The 17,229-nt window shown below is 44.8% G+C and overlaps 1 protein-coding gene across 5 annotated transcripts in view; it reads right to left on the bottom strand.

The window, feature by feature from the left end:
• Window positions 1-15,699, bottom strand: part of CCDC91 (coiled-coil domain containing 91) — a 193,662-nt gene extending 177,963 nt beyond the window's left edge. Inside the window, exons 1-2 of one of the 5 annotated variants that reach the window (XM_053255618.1) lie at window positions 15,525-15,554; window positions 5,675-5,834 (exon numbers count right to left, since the gene is read on the bottom strand). The gene's annotated coding sequence lies outside the window, so the exon portion shown is untranslated. Of the gene's footprint in view, window positions 1-5,674; window positions 5,835-15,524; window positions 15,609-15,645 lie in introns of those variants that run through there. The other 4 variants (XM_053255620.1, XM_053255617.1, XM_053255622.1 and 1 more) reach the window with 4 other exon arrangements.
• Between the last annotated feature and the right edge of the window lie 1,530 nt (window positions 15,700-17,229).

Genomic DNA, 17,229 nt, shown 5'->3' on the forward strand with positions numbered 1-17,229 from the left:
TTTTGGTAAAATTACCTTTGTGGTCCAATGGAAAACAGCTCTCTTCCCACCCTCAAACAGGCTAGGTAGGGAGAAGAGGAGGAATAGAGGCTAAACAGCCAAAAAGCCAGGAACAAACACAAGAAAAGCTATCCAAATGCAAGAGCTCTCTCCAACAGTCCTATCACGAGCAAGACAGAACTGGAACTGGGGCTGGGAGATGCCTCCGGCTACAAATCAAGTCACATGATCCAGTTCTGTCTCGAGCATGCTCAGTAGACAACTCTTCCTGAGGAGCTCCTACACAGGGGGAAATGCCATTACATATCCCTCAGGGCAAACAGTACCTTCAGAACTCCCGCACCACATAGTATCTCCATTCCAGCCGACATGGAAGCACCATCCGAGCCAGCCCCTCCAATGGATTCCATGCTGTTACTCAGGGCGGAGGCCCCATCCTTCCTCAGGAAGCAATTATCAACACATCTCGAATCTCCCCCAAGAAAGAAGGCAATGCCCTACCTGGGAAGAAGCTCCGCATGAAGAAGTACATGACTGGCTGTCCATGGTTTGTCTTCCAGGGGTCTACTCAGGAGGAGGAGTAAGCCTACTCTGAAAACTTCTCAAGAGTAGAAAGTACTTGGCCTAGGCAAGAAGGTTGTGGCTCTTCCCTAGCTATATAGACTGCCATTTCAGAGCTGTGCCTTGCTGGTTCAACCATTCTTTTTGAGAGACTCTTCCTGCTTCCATTCTTCAGCCAAGTTACCTTGCCTAGCAGTATACCCAGCAGCCTGGTTCCTGGTCTGACTCCTGAACCCTTAGTACTTGCCTCAGTACTACATCAGAGCCTGAGGTCTTCCAGGTTCAGCTATGTCCCACCTGCCACCTGAGTGCCAATCTTCTCCTCAGTGGGCTGCTGAGCCAAAAACTCTTAGATGAGCAAGACCTAGAAGAGGCAATATGCTATTATTTTTTGTTATACAAATGATCCAATATCAATACAATCTTCTTTAAAGCTTCAATTTCTTCATATAATTCAACAAAACAGGATTGCCTTTCAAGCATGGTGCAAACTACTGCCAGCTATCAGCCAATGATATATGAAACAAGTCACATATATTACAGAAAACCACAATGCCTCTGAATAGCTTCCCTTTTCCAAGAACAAAGTGTAACTGACTTTTCCAGAACAAAGTGTAAGACTTAAAATTTGAAAATCACATCTTCCATAGAAGCAGGCAGGCTACACCTGCTCTAGAAAGTCAATTAAGTATTACATTGTCTGAAGATTTTCAGATTCCTTATACAGCATATCTACCCATATTCCAGTTCTATGGGACAGCTACATCTTTATAAGAAATTAGGACTACCACAAGCACAATTGTATAGGTATTGGCATACACTTTTAAAATTTCAGAATAGAGTTGATATTCCACCTTCCCAATCTTTATCCAGAATAAATCTGGAGTGGGCTTTTGTTTCCCAGCACAAGGGCACCATCTTGTGGACAGACAAGCTCACTGGGAGACTGGTGTCTGCAGAACCTCTAGAATTGGAAAGAAGGAATCTTTCCCGCCATTTTCAGAAAGTGGCGGAGCCATTAAGTGAATAATGTGAATGACAAAAAGAGAATAACTTTCCTTTACAAAAAAAAGAAAAATAAAGAAAGGACCTTTTCAGATCATGCTACCATGCAAGAGAGTTGTGCACTCCCAACCCAGTTAGGCAACCAAGTTCTTCTCAGCCATAATGGCTTAGATGTTCATTAGGGTTCTGTGTTCCGGAGGAACATGTAGTGATTCTTTGCCAGGATTAGGTAGCTTTATTCTTTTCCTGCACTGATTTTTCATAAGAACCTGTATGATAAAATTTCAACAATGACCTAATGAGTACTTCAAAGCAATGTGCATTGGATCAATTTTGTGACAAATCTGGATCACAAGAGAAACTGTAAAACCTTAATGTCTTCAGTAACTGTAATCCAGTTTACTTGTAGTGTGTTAATTTGAAGCTCACATGTAATGTGCAGATAATTCCTCATTCCTTGAGGAAAAACCATGCTAGAACTAGAAATGTGACGTTATTTGATCCCAATCTGTGTGTTTGTTTCAAAGCCTATAAGGCAATTAAAACTCTTTTCATTTAATCCAAGAGAAAGATGGTAAAATGCATTTGTAACAGAACTTGGAAAGAGAAAAGAAGGGGGGGAAGCCTTCCAAAAACTCCAAACCACAGTTTCCAACTAAAGGCAACTGTCTCACAGAATTAAACCCTTAAAATTGAGTGTTTGACCCAGTCTCAGTTACAGTTATTCCATCAAAGCAACAATGATGTATGGTCATGGGAAGTTTAAAGGCAAGGCTTTGAAGTATAATCTAATGTGGATGTGTGGTAATTTGAATAAACGCAAGCAAACAAAAGTCAAAACCTAACACTTAGACATCGAGAATATTTTCCTAACAGAAATGAAATAAGTAGGAGGAAAGAGTTTGAGATACAGTATTTTTCTTAGGGGAAGTTTAAACAGGATAGAACAAGATGTGGGATGCAATGCATCATCAAAAAATGGTGCTACATGAATCACACATTCTACAATACAAAATTATTTTCATCCAAAAACAAATCCAAAGCCAGCATTCACCCACTCACATACACACACCCCACATCTCTAGGAGACAGGTATAGCATGACCTCTGACATATAATACTTAGTAAAAAAGACACAATCCCAAAAGGTCATTCGAGCTACAGACTTTTCCAACAGAAGATAATGACTCAGATTTTCAATTAATCACTTGCCTGATCATCACCAGTGAGTAAACGTTACTTGCAGGTGGCCAGGTAAGTACAGATCAAGGGAGCACAGTAAAGACTATCCTCTTAGTACAGCTCTCTTTTAACATAAAGCTAGACCAGGGAAGTTTCCCATGGAGCTCTCATTAACCCCCCATATGGAAGCCGCAAGAGAGGACAAAGAAAGCAGGATGCTTAGTCTCCACATATCACAGAGGCTGAACACAGCAGATTCCCTCTAAAGAACACAGAAGAGTAGAGCAAAGGTTGGTGACCATTCTCTAAGGAATAATTTGCAGTATAGAAATAAACAGAAGATGGGTCCAAAGATCTAATAAGAATAAACTGTATTGCACAGCAGTAAAGAAAGATGTACATCTCTTCTCCATCTCCAGAAAAAAGATTAAATTATTTTGAACCAAAGCAGTCAAAAAGTCTTGGTTTCTATAGACATCATCTCTAAACTGCTAAGAAGAGTTTTTACTACTTAATCAGCAGATCTTATAATAACAAAACAATGTGCAGAAGTAGTAACAGAATCTGAAGAATCTTAAGTAACTTGGCACCTAGAGACTTCACACTTTCAGCTCTGCATAGCATGCCGAGTCTCAGAATCTATTCTATATTTTGAACAATGTTTGTTTGTGCAAAATAAAGCCATACTTCCTGATGACCTACAGATACTAAATTTTGCATACAGTACATATTCCTGCCACTGAAATTATCTGAATGTGCTACTTTCAACACCAGAATATGCTAGGGGAAAGGTTTTATTTATTTTACAGGAAATTCTGAATATAATAATAATATTTTAATTGTTACTGGTCTCAACAGATTTTTAACAGTCGAAAAGCAGGTCAATTATTCCAAAATGACATCATGCCCAAGAGAAACAAGATATTTCTCAGATTCAGATTTACTATGATTCATATTTACCATATATGATCATTACTGAATAAAATGATTGTTTGAAGCTGAAATCCTACAAATTTCAAACTGTTCTTTTACTTCTCTTTCACAAGAACATTAAAAATTCTATTACATGTATTTAATTTCTTGAACTTTCTTATAAGGGTAATCTATGCAAAATGACTTTGCCCTGTCAATCACCTACTAGTTTAAAATATTTTTCCACCCCTGCAGACACACAAACTCACTAACTTGTGCAGTACATTGTTAAAAGGTTCCTAAAGTTTGCTCAAATAAAAAATGGATATATATGTGTGTGTGTGTTTATGTGTGTGTGTGTGTGTGTGTGTGTGTGTGTTTATGTGTGTGTGTGTGTGTGTGTGTATAATTAAATACTGACCACGCCGATAGCATGGGGCGGAGTGTGGGTGCCACGAGGAGCTTTAGCATTCAGTCTCGAGGTTCCAACGTAGGTGCAGCACCTATTACTTAAGGCTGGCAACAGATCACAATCCAGATCCACAACTAACCCACTAAGGTGCTACAAGCCAGATGATTTTCCCTAGTATCAAATGTATTAGTTCAATTTTCTGAGCTCCATAAGCCACACAGCAGCCATTCTGATCCCTACTACCGTAGTTCAAATGGCAAGCTGAGGAAGAACAGCTTGCTTACTGTAACTGATGCTCTTCTAATAGTCATATATGCAGTCACTCCTAAGGGATTTGTGCTTGTCACTCCTAAAGGATTTGTGCTTGTGCAGAGTGTCATCTGGAACCTTCTAGCCCCAATAATTTTGGTACAAGCCATGTTCCCATGAGGAAATAACATGTGTCTAAGGAGGTGTGGCCTCTCAATTCATATTCAAACAGAAGAAGCAACAAAAACTAGTCATGCCTTGTAAAGTAATATGGCTACTGTTTGAGAGAAAGTGTGTCTTTAACAGATCTTTAGTCAAGACTGACATCAACAGAAAAATGCTCCAAAAACAAGAGTAGGCTGCAATTCACATTTAAAAGAGCTCTTTCTGGGAAAGAGCTTTAGATGTTGGCATGCAACAGGTTGTCTTCTTCAGCATCAGCCAAAAGATAAGGAGATCATCAAGCAGAAAAGAAAGGGGGGGGGGCAAAAAGATTACATTCACCTCCAATGCCAAGAACTACTGCAAAAACATCTGGTTGGGCGAGCCCCAGGTCTGTCTCAGAATCATCATACTGAAACAATACATGATTCACCACCTTTCTTCCATAAAATAAAGGTAGTTCAAACCAAGTCAAGACTGCAAGACCTTTTCTGCAGTCACTTAATGCAACACTACATGCCGCTAGGTGCAAGGTACTATTTTCCAGAAATATCACTGACTACATTTGAATGAACATACACGGCACATCAAGATTTGATGTTTCTGATATTTCTTGGATAAACAACATGTTATGTTTCTTGGATAAATTTTTGCTTCCTACCCCTTTCTGCAAGTGCACTGATTACCTTCCAAAATTCTGGTTGTGTGTGTGTGTGTTTTTGGTGTGTGTGTTTTTAAGGAGGAAGAATTCATGCATGGTCTGCTTAATAAGGTTAGCCATTCTAGATGTCCATCACCATGGCTTGGAATGGAAGATGAAGCCTGCCAAAAAATTGTAATGAAATTCAATTGTGCACATTGTTGCTTGTTGCATATTTTTTTTAATTATGTGGTTCTGTAACTCAAACCTAATAGAGGGCAAAGGCTGGATTAATAAAAACTGCACAGTAGTCTCTAATGTAATAGAGTCACTGCTTGTATTCTATCCTTCATCATCTTTACCAAATCCAGATGTTTCATAGTCATTTACAGTATAGCCTAGCTAAACATAGATTTGAGTGTTCTTCCATATGATCAAATGTCAACATATCAAAAATATCCCTAAGCTTTTAAAAATAAAAGCTACCATTAATTATCCAAGATATCTAACACTAGCAACTGAAATTTCAGTTAATAATATCAACAAACTTACTGTTTATGAAAAAAAGTTAAACTACTGGAATGTAGTTACATGAAAAAGATCTCATCAATATGGTTCACTTTTAGAAGTTCTTTGCCACTTTTGTGCATTTTTCCTCATTTTCTTTTCTTCTTTTTAATTTATTTTTTAAGAAAAGAATCTTTGAAGAAGACTGGAAAAGAGAATAAAGTGTTGGGTGCCTTATAAAAGTAAACATAACTTTACAAAGGATTACACATCACTATGGAAATAACATCAATTCTGCTGGAAAATGCATGCTAAAATATTTTGAGTTTGTTCCTTCAACAGGTCTCAGTCTGCAGAAACATGACTTCCAATTTACTTCTCTGTGTATATCACAATACACAGTATACAAATTATAATATTTTGCACCAAGAGCAAGCTTAGAGTAAAGACATAAAAAAGAAGAAGAAAGATATTTATTTGATCCAGAAACTAAGCCTCTAACAATGCACAAATAATCTCTGCTAAAAGATATGCGTCAGCAGTACTTTTCTAATTTTCTTCCCAAATGATTAATTCACAGGATTCTGGAAATACTGACTCTTTTTGAATGGAACAATTATTGGCACTACAGTACGTATGGGGCCAGGAGGAGAAGCATCAGCATACTCTAATTTTGAATAAGTACCCATCAGTGTTTGAACTAGAAATAAACAAGCAGATATTACAATGAAAGGAAGGTCCCATAAGATCTGCACTGGGATCTATGTATTTAACTTCATTCAACAAGTGAGCAAGGTGAGCAGTGAAGTGTCCAAATCTGTGGGTAGCACCAAATTATTTAATGGATGTGCCGGGAGTGCTTCTGGATCCATACCCCTCTCAGGTTGAGACAGTGGACAGAACTGTTTTCTATCAGCTTCAGCAGATACACCAACTGTGTCCATTTCTGGAGATAAACGACCTCAGAACAGTAGTGCACATGCTGGTAACCTCCAGACTTGATTACTGTAATGCACTCTATGTTGGGCTGCCTCTGTACGTAGTTCAGAAACTGCAATTGGTGCAAAATGCGGCAGCCAGGTAGGTCTCAGGGTCAACTTGAAGCTAGTTTGAAATGGATCTAGATAATCAGTTTCCTCCAAGATTGTCTGGAGCTAAGAGTGCAGTACCCTCTCAATCACCTTCCCAAACATGGGACAGGCCAATAGTTGCCTAGCTCTGAGGGGTCCAAAGTAGGTTTTTTCAAGTATGGTCTAATGATAGCCTCCTTAAGACAAGGAGGCATCCTACCTTCCCTCAGAGAAGTATTTATGATGTTTACCAGACCCTCTCCAACAATCTGATCATTAAACAAAATAAGCCAAGTTGGGCAAGGGTCAAGAGAGCAGGTGGTAGGATACACAGTCCAAAACAGCCTGTCCACATTCTCAGGAGTGACAAACTGAAAGTGATCCAGTCTGACCACAGGAGAGGAGTTGCTGGATACCTCCATAACAGATTCTGCCCTAATTGTAGAATCCAGTTTAGTACGGATACAAGAGATTTTGTCCATGGGAAAAAATCATTTAAAACATCACAGTGGGTAACCAATGGGTCTAAATTTGGACTCAAGGGGGAGGGGGCTCGTATTAGCCCTCTCACAACCCTAGACAACTAGACAACTCCACTGGACGTGAACTTGAGGATGCAATTTTCCTTCCCAGTGTGCGGTGGGGAAGCACTCACTAGACAATGTGATGCATCTTTTCCAAGTACATCCCAGCAAGAAGAAGATGCCTGCCAAAATGTTTTTCATTCTTTAAAAACCAAGACTGCTGCTACTCTCAAAGAGTTCAGATTTCTGCAGCACTCTTGGTGGAGCCAGATGCATTCCTGCTGAAATAGCCCTCCCCCATTCCTCTACCAATGCAAATAGCTTCTCCAGCAGCATACCTCACCCAACTGGATATTCCAAAGCACAGAAGGGCCTTCACCTTGGCTCGCTGTCATGGCCTCCCTTCAGCAGTGCTAGAAGGTTGTTATAAAAGGACCCCATTTGCTGAGCGACTATGCCCCTGTGGCCTAGGGCAGGTTGAAACTATTGAGCATGCTCTCCTCTACTGCTTGTTCTATAGAGACATTTGTGCCTTCCTCATCCTTCCATTGCTAAGTATTCAGGCCGTTTGAGCCAATTGTATAGCTCTTTGCTGCTCTGTGACTCTAAGCCTGCCATCACATATAGCATCACCAGGTACTGTGCAGCTGCGATCAGCATTCGTTGGCGGATGACAGGCAGTGAGCCCTATCAGCCTCAATCTGAACCTCGGCGACTCTGGGCAGGCCCTGCAATTGCTCACGTGCTTCCCTTTCACTGTTCCTTATAACCTTCAATCTGGCTGTTTTTTCAGTTTTATCACTCAAGTCATACATTTCTGTCCTCTCATGTCTTTTAACTCATGCATTATTATTTTTAATTACTCTTACTACCTTTTAGGTGCTTAGACCCTCATGTTGTTTACTATTTTTAGTATTTTTAGTCCTTTTAGTATAGGTAATCATTTTTAAAATCTAATTTCACTTTTAACATGGAATCACCGTTATACTTTAACATTGGCTTAGTATTTTTAGTATTCTTAGTCCTTTTAGCAACAATATGTACTATTTTATATGCATTTATCTTTTATCTAATCTCACTTTTATGCTGGTCATTATAAAGATTGATTGATTGATTGCAGTGGAAATGAGGGGAGGGCAATTTAGACACAGACCAACTTGAAGTTGTATTGTATGATTCACAGGGTATTTGCCCTTGCCCCAAGAAAAGAGATAATCAAACAGTACTCTTAATTCTCTGTGAACAGCACACACACAAAGGTTTATTCTAGGTAGCTGATTAGAACACTATCACTGAAGAGTACTGAACTGGCAAAGTCTCCACTCAGTAAGTTAAATATTGTAAGAGCATTAATACAGAGTTCAAGACTCAATCTACTTTATATAGATGACATCTCCACTCCTATGTACTCTGACTAGGAACATAATGAGACTTGCTTCCAAGTAAACATGCATAGGGCTGGGCTATGAGGGCTGCATCCATCATTAAATTTCACACAGAATGTGGTACTCTAATACAGGTGAAACTCAGAAAATTAGAATATTGTGCAAAAGTCCATTAATTTCAGTAATGCAAATTAAAAGGTGAAACTGATATATGAGACAGATGCATTACATGCAAAGCGAGATAAGTCAAGCCTTAATTTGTTATAATTGTGATGATCATGGCGTACAGCTCATGAAAACCCCAAATCCACATTCCCAGAAAATTAGAATATTACATGGAACCAAGAAGACAAGGATTGTAGAATAGAACAATATCGGACCTCTGAAAAGTATAAGCATGCATATGTATTCAGTACTTGGTTTGGGCCCCTTTTGCAGCAATTACTGCCTCAATGCAGCGTGGCATGGATGCTATCAGCCTGTGGCACTGATGAGGTATTATGGAAGACCAGGATGCTTCATTAGCGGCCTTCAGCTCTTCTGCATTGTTTGGTCTCATGTCTCTCATCCTTCTCTTGGCAATGCCCCATAGATTCTCTATGGGGTCAGGTCAGGCGAGTTTGCTGGCCAATCAAGCACAGTACACTGTATACTTTTCAGAGGTCCGATATTGTTCTATTCTACAATCCTTGTCTTCTTGGTTCCATGTAATATTCTAATTTTCTGAGATTGTGGATTTGGGGTTTTCATGAGCTGTACGCCATGATCATCACAATTATAACAAATTAAGGCTTGACTTATCTCGCTTTGCATGTAATGCGTCTGTCTCATATATCAGTTTCACCTTTTAATTTGCATTACTGAAATTAATGGACTTCTGCACGATATTCTAATTTTCCGTGTTTCACCTGTAGATCTATAAAAGTCATGATCAAGCTCAGAATATACATTTGACTACCTTTAAAATTACCAATTTATTAAAAATATTTCTGTCTCACCTCTCTATTATCAAAATGCTCCAGTTAGAATATAAATCACTAACTAAAACAATAATAAAACACAAAATAAAACAATTAAAAAGGGAGAAAAGACAGCAAATACCAACAGTTCAAAATATATTAGGGAGATGAGAATGAACTCAGGGAGATAAGACTAACAATGCAGGAGGCCAAATGCCTGCTGGGTGCGGGGAAAAGAAAACAGGCTTTTACACAGACTGTCAAAGAACTCTTCCTTGGCAGGGAGGTCCCAAGTGTAGTCGTAACTATAGAAGATGCCTTCTCTTGTATCTCAGTCAGATGAAACTCAGAAACTGGGGAGACAGAAAGAGAGCCTCGGGAGAAGATCTCAAAAGGTGGACATATGGAAGATGCTTGAACTAGAGTATTCTGGTCCCAAGACACTAAGGGCTTTAAAAGTCATAACCAGCACTTTGAACTGTGTCTAGAAGCAGAGTGGAAGCCAGGGAAGCTGACTGTAAGTATCACTTACTCCCGATTACCTCACCCAGTTAAAAGCCTGGCTGCAGCATTCCAAACAAGCTAGAGTTTCTGAATGTTCTTCAAAGGCAGTCCCTCATCGAGCACATTACAGGAATCCTATCACAGCATAATCAAAACACATGTCACCATGGCCAGATCCTCTTTTTCGAGGAAGTGGCACAACTGTTACATCCACCTAAACCACACAAAGGCACTGCTGGCAATGAGAGTCACCTGACTATACAAGGTGAAAGTCAGATGCAGGAGCATCACCAGACTGAAAAGCTGTGTTTTCAGGGAGTGCTACACTGGGGGTCAGAGGAGAAGAGAGGAGTTTGACCTATTGGCAGCTCTACTGACCAGGAATTCCTCTGTTCTCTCTCAATATGTTTGGCCCATTCACTCCATTTCTGACCTCAGACATCAGTTTAGCACATCAAATGTCTCCCTGAAATCTGATGGAAAGAAGAAATAGAGCTGGGTGTCATTCACATTCTGATGACACATCAGGCCAAATCCCCAAACGTCCCCCAGAGATTTATGTAGGTGACTGTATGGGATGACATTCTAATTTTATCACATTATTTCCTGCTGTTTTAAGTTTCTTCATTTTAACTATGATTTTTACTTATTATATATTCTACTAGGGCACCATAGGCCAACAACATGAAACAGGATCAACCCAGCACCATATTCTGAAACTGCCCTTCTAGGAGAGACAAAACCAATACAAAACCATGCCCTGCCACCCCATCAGTCCCATCCCAGCAATCCAGAGGGGTGCCGTGGCTGGTGTGTGAGAAGCTACCGAGAGAACCAGTTGCCAGCATAGATTGCCCACAAGGGTGACCAATGCTGTGTCGTGGGCACCTGTACTAACTGAGCAAAGAGACACCTTTTAAAGTGGTGATTCTCTTATGTTTAGCAGGGGGAGAGCAACTGGCCCTATTCATCCCTAACACAGCATTCCTCCAGTGGCTGTTGCTGGTATCTGCCTTATGTTTCTTTTAGATTGTGAGCCCTTTGGAGACAGGGGGCCATTTTATTTATTTATTTTTCTTTGTAAACCGCTTTGTGAACTTTGGTTGAAGAGCGGTATATAAATAAGTGTCATCGTCGTAGTGGTAGTATTGTCGACCTCACAATCGGGCCTGAAGCCAAATTGAAATTGATCTAGATAATCCATTTCATCCAGGAACACTTGGAGGTAAGACACTTGAGCACCTAGATCAAGAATGGAATATTACAGACTAGATAGGAATTATCCAAACAATTTTGGGATGTCAGGGGCCAAGTGTATAAGGGGAGAGATGTTTCTCTGTGAAACAGCATCCTTCCAGCAAGAGGTAATGGTGAGATGGCCAATCTCTCTCTCTTTTACTGCATTAAGAGAAAGAGATTGGCATCACCACCAGCTCTTTTAAACTTTCTGGAAGGATGCTATTTCACAGAGAGGCATCTCTCCCCTTATGCACTTGGTCAGTCTACCTCTGGCTACCTTTATCAGTCAGGAAGAGCTAGGGTCAAAACACATGAAGTAGACTCACTCCTTCAAGTATCCTGTCCACACCCTCAGGCTATATAAATATCCACAATAAGACAAGCAGCTATTTGAAGATACATCACAGGTTCTGCATTAATGACAGCATCGAAGCTGGAAGACGCATGAGTAACTTTATCTACAAATTGTCTTCCAAGTTTGGTCACAGCAGATTGGTTCTCCTCCCCACCTCACAGGTCAAGATGTAATAGCCCTTTGACTATCTGGAATAACTCAATTGAATGACTGTGTGTGACATTGTGAGACTTCTTTTCAGCCATCGCCACTACAGAAGAGGCCCTAACAATTGCTCTAGCCAGTGATTGGGCAGATGCATCCTGAATCTTCTGCCAGCATTGCTCAGAAAGCCACTTGGATCTATCCAATGCCAGGGACAGACCATTCTAATAGGTCTCCCTCAGCCCTGCAGAAGTTAGGAGTCTCCATAAGTCTACAAGGGAATTTCCATTTCCAAATCACCATCATTCCATTCAGAAGAGGGGGAGGGGGTAAACAGCAAGTGCCTCGCTGAATGAGTGGGGCTAGAAATCTTTTGGGACAGACACAAGGTGGCCCTGAAATCCTGAACCACACTCAACAGAGAGGTTGTGGCTCAGGATTGAATGTTGGATGTTGAAGTTCCCCAATATTTAGAAGCCTCCAACACCACACCTGAGAGGTCCAACTAGCCCAGGCACGAAGACTGGTGGGCAGCAAGGTGAGCGGTATATCAAGAGAATCCCTATTCCATTCCAAACACCTTCCTTTGAGAAACATACTTCAAACTGGTAGACGGTTAAAGGGTACATCTAGTAGAGAGGTGTAATCATGATAAATCACTGCAACTCCCCAGCTCCCTCAGTCTAGTCTGCTACAGCATAAACAACCCTAGCAGACCAAGTTGGGAAATATTCACATTTACACACACATTCATCCAACCAGGTCTTGGAAATACATTTGCCAAATTCAGGAACATTGGTAGCTCTGTTTAAACATATGACCACCTCCCATTCCAGTTGTCAGTCTCATGTGGGCCAGTTTAATTACTGGGACATCTCGCCACATGCAGAAACCTAACCTAAAATGCTTAATTCGGGCTGTATCATACAGATAAGCAAAATAATAAGCAAAAGGTGCACCTCAATAAATAGGTATGAACTAGTGGGCACAGGCGCAGAGTATCTGCATCTCTAGCTGGGCCAGGCCGTCACGCCGCCGCCACCTCCCGCCTCCTCCTCCTGGCCGGCAGCTTCACCTGCCCACCCACCTCCTCGCCGCCACCATTATTTCTCCCCCACCTGCCGCCACCTCCTCATGTCCCGCCGCCGCCGCCTCCCAGCCAGAGGGGCTTCGCCCGCTGTCCGCCCACCTCCTTGCCACCGCCATTATTTCCCTCCTGACGGAGGGTGTGGCAGGCGGGCACTAACAATGGCCTCCCTGCTGCCCAACCACTTTCTGCAGCACCCTCAAGCTCCTTGGCGCGTCTTGAGGCGGCCTCAAGCTCCCTGGTACATCTGGAGGCGGCGAACCACCACCCGCCCCCTTCTGCTGAATTCCCTAGCACTTTATGTTGCAGCCTTCCACAAACTCCGTCCCCAGTCCCCAAACTCCCTGCTTCACAACCCCAGCCGGCAAACTCCCTGGCGGGAAGCTTCACAACACCACCCCAAGGCCTATAGGGCCTCCTGAGCCCTGCCTTTATTATATCCAGCAGAGACCACTAAGGGCTATTTCACACACTGCACAGAAGCAAGCTCTGTCTGCTACCAAAGTATGCCTTCAAAAGGGAGGTGCCATCCATCACAGCTCCCTGGCAAGTACATGTTTGCAAACATTTGTGACTATCACATGGGAAGAGAGGCAGCACAAGCCTCCTTTGGAACACAGAACCTCCTTCGCTGGCTCCTGCAGCAGCAATCATCTTAGTTCCTGGCAACAGCAACATCGGGGCCAGATGCGGCTGAGTATAGAAGCCCTCACAACAGGGCTCCCTGAGAGTTGTGTCCTACAGGAACAGTACCACTTCAGCCCACTTGGCCGCACTTCCAAATCCTCAACAGTGTGGCAGGGAGGATTGAGCCCAGCCCCACCGTGCCTCCTAGAGAGAAACCGCAGGGGAGTTAATCAGAGGAGCGAGTGAGAGCTCTTGAAACAGCTGCCTCTGGACCACTTGCTCACACTTCCTCTCAGGCATCATCAGCCCTGTCCTTAGGGTAGGGACAGTCATTCCCAGCCCCACACTTCCCCAGGCACCTTGCACATTCTCCCACCCACCCCAACCACCCACTGCAGCCTAATAGCAGCAGTGTGCCTGCTGCTTGGAGGAGGAGCTGGGCACTCTCTTGTCCCAGAGAGGGTGCTGAAAGCACTGCTGCTGCTGGGCACTAGGGTTGGTTGTGGCAGGCGGGAGAATGCACGCATGGGCCTTAGGGGACACCCCCCCGCCTCCCGCTTGGAGGGGGCATGCAGGCCAGGCAGGGATTCAGAGGGACTCTTGGCACCATGCAAGGAGGGCAGGCGTGCACTACCCGGTGCCGGAGGGTACCTCGCAGGGAGGCGGTGGAGGGGTATCTGGGAAAGGGTGCCAAGGCAGGCAACGGGGCAGGGAGACCCACACAGGCTTCACCGGGGGCAACTCAGACCCTTGGACCAGCCCTGGGGAGGAGACTCCTCCCTGCAACCTCCCCATGAGGCCCTGAACATGCGGATTCGCCCTCAGCCCTGCGGCCCTCCTAAGGACAGCCCTGTGATGGTATCCAGCTGCTGTACTCTGAAGACATTTCCAGTATTTTCAGGGCTGGCCCACCCATTAAAGTGAGCTAAGCACCCACTTGGAGCACATAGGTGGTAACCATGTAATCCATAGCCTGGGTCACATGGCACCCAGGGTCATCGCCCTCTGTCCCTCCTCCCACCCCCTGCTTGCCTGCCCGCCTTCTTGGACACAGAAGGCAGTGGGCAGGAGGGTGGGTGCCAATGAGCGTGCACCTGCCCTCCTCACACCGCCTCTAACCAACACTTTGCATGGAGCCAAGGAGGGCAAGCAGGTGCGTGATAGGCAGCGCCCACCAGCTCGCCCGCCCACCCTCCTCACCGCCACCTCCACCTGCCATTTTTGCAGTCAGTGGAGGCAGCAGGAGCGAGGGGGGCAGGTGAGTGAGTAAGTATTCCCCACTGCCCATCCACCCTTCTCTCCGCACCTCCGCTGCAAAGTGGCGGGTAGATTCGGCGGTGAGAGAGCAGGTGCAAACTCCCCATCACCCACCTGGCATCCATCCTCCTGCCTGCCACCTGCTATGGCCAGGAGGGTACCCAGGTGAGCGAGGGGGAGGTGGGGAAGGATGTGTCTGGGAGTTGGGAGGAAATCTGAGCATCCCCCCACCAGCGGCTATGTGCTTTGTCCCTGGCCTGCAGCGGGAAGGAGACGGTAGGCAGGAGGAGAATGGCCACAGGCGGGCTGCACGCACTCTCGCCCACAACGCTCCAGCCCTCCACCGGGACAGCTCTGGATGTCGTGGTGGAGAAACCTGGGACCACTGGGGGGAAACGACCAGCAGGTGGATGGGGGAGTCCACCAAGGCATGCCACCAAAGCCATCTCATAACCTGGAGCAGACTCTGATGATCATCATCATCACCAAGCACTCAACTGGTGCCAGGAGTAAATAAGCTGACAAGCGCTGGGGAGCGGAAAACGCTGAAGTGTAGCAGGAAGAAGAACCCAGAAACAAAATAAGGTAATGGACTTCCAGGAGGAGTCTCCCTTCTACGCCAAGCCAAGGCTCTGCAGAGACTCCTCGCCGGAAGGTGCATGCATGGCAGTCAGTCCCTTCAGAACACCCAGTTTCTCCCTCGGAGGTGTGGGGAGGGGGGAATATCGCGCCCGCCCCCGTTACCTGCAGCCCCGGCTCGTCCCAGCTGCACGCTTCCCTCCGCCCCTCCCCCGCTTCCCTCCACTGTCCTGCATGCGCATGCTCGGCCCTGAGAAAACGGCTCCGCCCCTTTGCCAGAGCCTACCAGATGCCCAAGAGCGAGAAGCTGCGAGAGCCATGAAACCGCTTCACCCGGATGTAGCTGGGGAGCGCCCTTTCGCCTTGCCTTCTCAAAACTGCGCGGGGTGGGGGAGAAAAGGGGAGGCTCTTTTTCTCTGTCTCTTTGGTTACTGCCCGGCTGGCCGCTTACTCTGCTGTTCTTGGTTTAGCAACCTTAAATGATGGGCGCTTTGTGTGTCTGTGGATTCCACGGGGACTGCCACTGGGCAGATTGGGGCACACACCTCTGGTTGGAACGGAAGCTGGGAGGGAAGAGGGGGTTGGTTTGACAGTTTCAACCCCAAATGAACACTGGAAGAATAAAAAGTTGACATTTACTTCACAAATTGCACCGCACACATATAAGTTGCCTAAGTTATTAGTTGGCCATGCTGTTTGTAAGCAGACTAATAATCGTGATAGTGAAGAGTCTCTTGTGATATCTTTACTGCAGTAGACTGACACAGCTAACCTCTGGCAAAAATATTGATTCTATGCCTTTTAGTAGCCCCTAAGAACATGCAAATTTCACAGGTCTGAAGCCTTTTCCTTGCATGAAATATGCACCCAGCTGAAGATGGTATGGCCTTCTTGCTTACCTAGAGTCCATTCATCACACATGCCAGAAGACACACACCCACAGCATAAGGCAATCTTGATTTTGCTATGTCATAGCCCTATTATAAAGGACCAGCATTTAAATATATTTTGCTCATTTTTTTCTGCTCACCAACCAGGAACAGATGCCTGAAGTGATGAGCACCATGTGGGAGCTGGCATCGTATAGAAGCTAAGAGACTGAGCTGCAAACTGGGACTTCCCTGGCTTGAAACTCACTTCTCCCCAACTCCCAAAGTGGCCTTACGCAAGCAACCCAGTCTCTGCTCCCTAGCTGTATTAGGGGATAATAATACTTATCCTACTAATCAAGATAATATATGTGAATTGCTTTACATACTCAAGAAAGTATTATTATGAAACTAGGTGACCTGGTGCAAAGAATCTGCGCTCCCTTTCTCCCTACCAGCCCCATTTCATTCTCCCCCCGTTCAGCCCCATTTTGTGTCCCCCCCCCCCTGCTTTCTCCCTGCTGCTTCTCCCAGCAGCCGGGCCAGCAGATGGGCCAGAGAGGGAGTGTTTCAGCCGGCTGCCTTCTTCCACCCAGCAGGCCAGGCCATCTTTCCTTTGGGCTGGAGAAGTAGTGCGCCGTCCTCTCCACCACCCATCAGCTGGCCACCTTCTTCCGCCTGGCGGGCCAGGCCATCTTTCCTTTTGGCCGGCAGCTGGGCCGGAGAGAGAGTGCGCCATACTCTCTGCTGCCCACCTGCCGGCGGACCACTTTATTCCACCCGATGGACCAGGCCATCTTTCCTTTTGGCCGGCAGGCAAGAGAGAGAGGCTACGCCACCCTCTCCGCCGCCCGCCCTGTAGTTTTCTTGCCTGCCCGCCACTTTCTCTGCTTGGCAGTGGCGGCCATTCACCACCGTTCTTTCCCCGCCAGCCAGCCAGCCAGCTGCCGCCAGCATTTTCTTGCCCATACCCATGGCTATCTGGCAGTTGTTCGTGAACT

The sequence above is a fragment of the Hemicordylus capensis genome, chromosome 5 (genome assembly GCF_027244095.1).
Source record: "Hemicordylus capensis ecotype Gifberg chromosome 5, rHemCap1.1.pri, whole genome shotgun sequence".
Classification (NCBI taxonomy): Eukaryota; Metazoa; Chordata; class Lepidosauria; order Squamata; family Cordylidae; genus Hemicordylus; species Hemicordylus capensis.